The 5,902-nt window shown below is 49.9% G+C and overlaps 1 long non-coding RNA gene across 1 annotated transcript; it reads left to right on the top strand.

Moving 5' to 3' along the window:
* Positions 1 to 1,344: 1,344 nt before the first annotated feature.
* LOC139703250 (uncharacterized) lies at positions 1,345 to 2,528 on the top strand. Its single transcript, XR_011705649.1, has 2 exons — positions 1,345 to 1,715; positions 1,773 to 2,528. It is a non-coding gene; the product is annotated as an uncharacterized lncRNA (long non-coding RNA).
* Positions 2,529 to 5,902: the final 3,374 nt, after the last annotated feature.

The raw sequence follows: 5,902 nt of genomic DNA, 5'->3' as shown, positions 1-5,902 counted from the left end.
TCTGAAACCGAGAGCCGCCTTCAACCCTTTCTCTTTTGTACGTCAATCATCCGAGGTCAGGGTTCCACTAGTGGAAAGTGGATGGGCACACATCGCGTTGGCACGTCACCAGGTTGTTTCAAAAGTGACCTGGAGAGGCTTTAAGATTGCACCCAGGGAGGCGCTCTCCAGTCTGTTAGAAGAAGACCTCGGAGACCTTATCGAGGTAAAAGGTGGCACGTGGCCAATGGGACTTGCTTCCGTCACCCTTTTGATCACTGGGACCAAAAGACCCAGCAAGAGAAATGAAGATGAAGAAAAGTCTGTTCTGGTCACAGCTTTAGAAAGGTCTCAGTCCCTGGTGGCCGACTCCATGGCTCTGGCCCAAGGGGAGCAGAACAAAATGGCGGCAGGGCCTGGAGGAGGAGAGCAGCTCAGGACATGGCACCAGGGAGCAGAGAGAGCTCTGCTCACCAGGGACAGGACAGAGACCCCAAAGGCACAGCCCAGGGACCCCCTCCTCCAGCCACACCCCACCTGCTGCAGTCTCCACCCAGTGAGTCCATCCAAGTGGATTAATCCACTATGAGTCTACACCATGCAAAATGGCAGCAGGGGAAGTCCTTGGGGTTGGGTGGCGGTCGGCCAGGTCTCTCGTTAGCCTCCATTCTCAGTGACGTGGAAGGGGACAGAGAAGTCGTCCTTGCCCGGCGTCGTTCACAATGTAGAACCCGCACCTCGGCCCCCAAAAGTTAAAGCTCTGTGCATTCAGAAGGTCGGTCTGAGTTTCGGGCGCCATCTGTGGTCATGGGAGAGAGGAGGGTTCAGCCTCCGTCACAGAGTGGAACCTGACCAGACGGCTTCACCTCCTATACCAGACGCCAGACACAAGCCCCCAGTCGAGAAGCAACGGGGTCCAAACAGATGGGAGGCGACTGCTCCGTAGAGTGTGTTCCTCGGGCGGCTCCGCGACGGTCCACGCAGAGCGCGTTTGGAAAGCGTGGATTTTTACCTGTTAATATTTGCAGACCAGCGTTTCTGACCTTACGCTTCAAACATTTGGGGCCGCCTAAATCTCATCCCGGGGACCGCTGGGTGCCCGGGAGCGTGCTGAGGAGCATCTGGTCTCTACGTGTAGGAATCAGCACAGTGTGACACTCCATGACGTGTCTGGCTGGTGCCAGATGGCCTCACGGTGGGCGAAATTGCTCCTGATGGAGAACCACACGCAGGAGAGGTGGGTAGGTAGGTAGATGTATGGATGGATCAATAGTGGTGTCAGGAGGGTAGGGGGGTAGGAGGGTAGGTGGAGAGATGGATGGATGGATGGATGGATGGAGAGATGGATGGATGGAGAGATAATGATGTCAGGTAGTGGGGAGGTAGGTGGGCTGATGGAGAGATGGATGGATGGACAGATGGATTGATGGATGGATGGACGGACGGATGGAGAGATAATGATGTCAGGTAGTGGGGAGGTAGGTGGGTTGATGGAAAGATGGATGGATGGACAGATGGATGGATGGATGGATGGATGGATGGATGGATGGATGCATGGAGACAAAATGATGTCAGGTAGGTAGGGAGGTAGGTGGGTTGATGGACAGATGGATGGATGAAGAGATGGACGGATGGAGAGATGGATGAACAGATAATGATGTCAGGTAGGTAGGTAGGTGGGTTGATAGATGGATGGATGGAGAGATGGATGGATGAGAGATAATGATGTCAGGTAGGTAGGTAGGTGGGTTGATGGACAGATGGATGGATGGAGAGATAATGATGTCAGGTAGGTGGGTAGGTGGGTTGATGGACAGATGGATGGATGAAGAGATGGACAGACGGATGGATGGATGGATAATGATGTAGGGTAGGTAGATAAACAGATAAACGGAGGCATGGACAGGTAGCTGAAGGTTCTAGAAGGTGTGCATGGCACAAACACGGTAGTGTCCTTAGTAGAATCACTTAACAGTCTTTTAAAAACCTTTATCACAAGGTCCCTGCAAAAACTGTCCTTTCCGTGAATATTGGTGATTTTTTTTTCCTCCATGAAGCTAACACCCCTGCAGCGTGTGCCTCCAGCCATTAGGAGCTGGGAGGACTGGTTCGCCCTCGTGATCACTTACCGAGAGGAGACAGTGACGGGGGGGAAAGCACCTTTCCCATTTGGAGATTCCAACCCCAGTGCCCTGGGACCTGCCATTCCTGAGCTCAGATCCTCACTCCGTCACTCAGCCATGAAATATATTCCACCCTCCGCATCGGGGAGCTAACCAACCTCGGAGAGAAAATATCTGGAAAAAACAAAAAGAAAATCGTCTCTACGGAACGTGCACAGAATCCTTCCTCGTCCTGGTCTCCTAACGAGTGTCGTTTAATGAGGTCTCTTAATGAGGTAGCGTGTGCATCCGGTATCTTAAGTCCTCTCAAGAATCACCCCCTTCTCTGAACGTCCTCAATAGTCTCTTTAAGAGAGTTTGAATCCATCTACGTAAAAAATTTGATTTTCTACAACTAAGAATAAATTTAGATTTGATTCTCTATGACTAAGCGCCTTTATCTCACCCACTTTGAAGAAATACGCATCGGGATCCTTCTCTCTTCTTCTTTTATCTTTTAGATCTTCTGCGTTACGTATTTTCTGAGTTTTTTTTATCTATTGAGTCAATCTCGGGGGGACCACCAAACCCCATCGCTCTGACTCTCCCATAACCTCGAGTCTAAGAGTCAGAACTTGGAGAACTTTCCACCAGGTGCTTGCCACTTCCGTCGCTGGGGTCACGAGGCTCTTTTCTGAAAAGCAATCCTGTTTTCCGCCTCTCGGCCTCACCCCAGCTACACGGACACGGCTGTCCGTCATCTAGTCCATCACCTCTGCTATTGAGGTGAGTCATTCATCCGGGGCGCGACATTGTCCAAAAGCGAGGTCTCAATTTGCATCGATATTCCTGATACTCTTTTTATTTATTTTTTTTTTTTGGAGAAGCAATAGATTGCTTTTGTTGACTGAGCTCCGACGTATTTCAGAATATCTTACTTTTTATCTGAACGGTTAATCCACTGGGTCTAGAGTTACTTGTTATTCAAGACTCCATTGATGTTTTTTTCAATCTATTTTTAAATTTTTCTTCTTCTTCTTATTATTCTTGGGATTGAATCCAGGGGTGCTCTAACACTGAGCTACACCCCCACCCCTTTTTATTTTCAGACAGAGTCTGGCAAAGTGCTTGAGGCTGGCCTCACACCTGCCGTCCTCCTTCCTCAGCCTCCCAAGTTGCTGGGATCCACCATATCCACCTTCACTCTTTTCTTCATTGGACTCAGTGAACTGAACCCATTTTTAACATACAATTATTTCTCTATTTTTTATATTTTGTCTCTTTTTTTCTCCTGGGCTCCCAGATGACTTTCCCCCCTCTCTTTTCGGGCAGTTATTCGAACGTCCACTCTTTGCCCCCCGGAGGATGTGGGTTGGTACTCTTTAATTCCTTGCTCAGCCGTCCTCCAGTGGGACCACCCAGCTCTGTGGTTTTGAGGTCTTTGCATTATCTCTCGGGTCTCTGAGCGACGTGGGAACAGCGGGCAGGGAGTGAAACATGTGCCGTGGCTGCCCGCGTCCACTGTCTGTGACCAGTTATAATCCATTTTGTGTTGCTATCACAAAATACCTGAGGCGGGGTAAAGTAAAAAGAAAAAAGGTAGACCCCAGGATTCTGATGGTTGGAAGGCCACAACGGCATTCCTCAGGCTGTGTCAAGGGCCACCCAGCTGTGTTACAATATGGCGGAGAAGGAGGAACGTAACCAAGTACATTCAGGAGGTACTAGGAGTGTGGTGCATGGCACAGCCTCCCTGGACAGCAACCCACTCTTATGAGACCTAATTCCGTCATAGGAGATGGACACCGTCCCTTGGGACACCATTAATCCACCTCTTCAAGGTCCCACCACCTCAATCCCACCCATCTTCCAGCAAACTATATTCAAACCACCGTCCTGTCCAACAAGTCTCTTGGAGCCATCCATTCCTGGGCGCCATTTTGAAACATGCCCAAGTTGAGAACCTGGCAGGTGGGCATCTCCAGGACCCTCATTTCAGAGACCACACGTGCAAAAACCATGGCAGACCTGGAGGGCAGTGACCAGCTCAAGAGATTTAGAGCTTTATGAGCCATCAAGGGAGCTAAGAATAGAATTGTAGCTAAAGCCACCAAATCGCCAATCCCCCTGCGGTCTATATGAGTCCACCTAATCCTCCATCGAGGTTCAAGAGGGCAACCGACTGTCTCCCTAGAGCCATGGACGTTATGTCGTTGGTGGCTGCAAAAAAAGACACTCGACTCTGTAGGGATTTCATAGACGTGATTATGTAACAAAGTCCCGGGGATTTAGGCGATGGCTTCATGCACTCTGGTCATTTTGTGCAGAGAAGGAAAATCCCGCGGAATTTAGGGCTTAGTTATCGTCTTACTGAGGCACAAGGATCTGCTTAGTCACAAAGCCTGCGAGATAAGTCCCGGGACCGACACTCTCAACGGACCCTTCCCCTCGGGGATAAGACCCAAAGGGGTCACCAGACAAGCACTGACTGTCACATTTCTGGGAAGGATGACAGCTCAGGTTGCATGGCTTTTCTCTTCAGGGTTTGGAACAAGGACGACTCACGCTACGTACCCCCAACACTGGGTCCCGGTTATGGTTGGCACTTTGGGTGTCCTCCAAAGAGCTCCCGGGTTAGGCAGCCCAGGAAAGCTCAGAGGTGACATAATTGGACGGTGCCCTCCTCAGTGTGTTTGATGGGTTCAGAATTCGAATGCACAACTGGGAGAAGGTGGAAACCAGAGGCAGGTGGGTTATAGTTGGAGGAAGTAGGTCACTGGGAACATGCTCTTAGGGACTATATCTTGTCCCTGGCTTTTGGGGAGACTATATCATGTCCCTGGCTTCTCTCTCTCTCCCCTCTTTCTGTCCCCCCTCGTCTTTCTGGCTACCAAGAGCTGAGCAGCTCTCCTCCCCCAAGCCCTTCTGCCATGATGTTCAGCGTCACCTCAGGCGTAGAGCCAAAATGGGACCTGTCCTCCTCAAAGTTCTCGTCATGTGTCTTGGGTACAATGATACGAGGCTGACTGGTACATGACACCCACCGATGGGGTTGGGTGGTGGGTTAGCGTGTTTCATGAGCTGCAGACGTGATGATCCATGGACCCGTGGTGGAATCCTTAAGAGATGGAGCCCCGGGGAGATAATTAGGGCCTTTTGTCACTCTTTGTGGTCATTCCCTACCACGATGCCATCTGCCATGTAGTGGTGTAGCCAGTAGGTCCCCGAGTGGGTGCTCAGGGACCTTCAGAACTATGAGCTAAGAACCCTTTTTCCTTTATGAGTACTCGTCTTCAGGTATTGTGTTATAGCAACACAAAACAGACAAATAGATCCACTGGATGACATTCTCTTGGACAGGACACTGGGGTGACAAGATACTCGGGTGGCAATTTCCCGTCCTTGATGATCTTCTCTAGAGTCTCGAGGAGTATTTTGAGAAGCATTTCCTGTCCTTCTGATGATCTTGTCTAATGTTCTGAGGTCTAGGAGACATCAGTTTACCACTGTGCTTCTATTGAATGGGCGTGAGGGATGGAAAGGGTCTGTATTTATTCTTTCTGGATTAATTATTGTCATCCTGTCCTTCACAGAGAGCTCCTTGTTTTCATTAGATGTCATCGGGTGTCCTACTCTCGCAGGACAGCGCTGATGTAACTCAGTTCCGCCATTTTGATGGTACTGATATGGCTCTTGGGTCCACCCATTCTATGAGAATCATCAACACCATGCCTCCTAATTCTGGTTAAAAATGTTAACAAATGGAAGTATTTTGAGGTATTTGGGGCCGCATTCCATTGTAAGGCTGTGTGCCCAGTAGT

The sequence above is a fragment of the Marmota flaviventris genome, chromosome X (genome assembly GCF_047511675.1).
Source record: "Marmota flaviventris isolate mMarFla1 chromosome X, mMarFla1.hap1, whole genome shotgun sequence".
Taxonomy (NCBI): domain Eukaryota; kingdom Metazoa; phylum Chordata; class Mammalia; order Rodentia; family Sciuridae; genus Marmota; species Marmota flaviventris.
The sequence above is the reverse complement of the archived record's forward strand: the minus strand, read 5'-3'. Positions and strand labels throughout refer to the sequence as shown.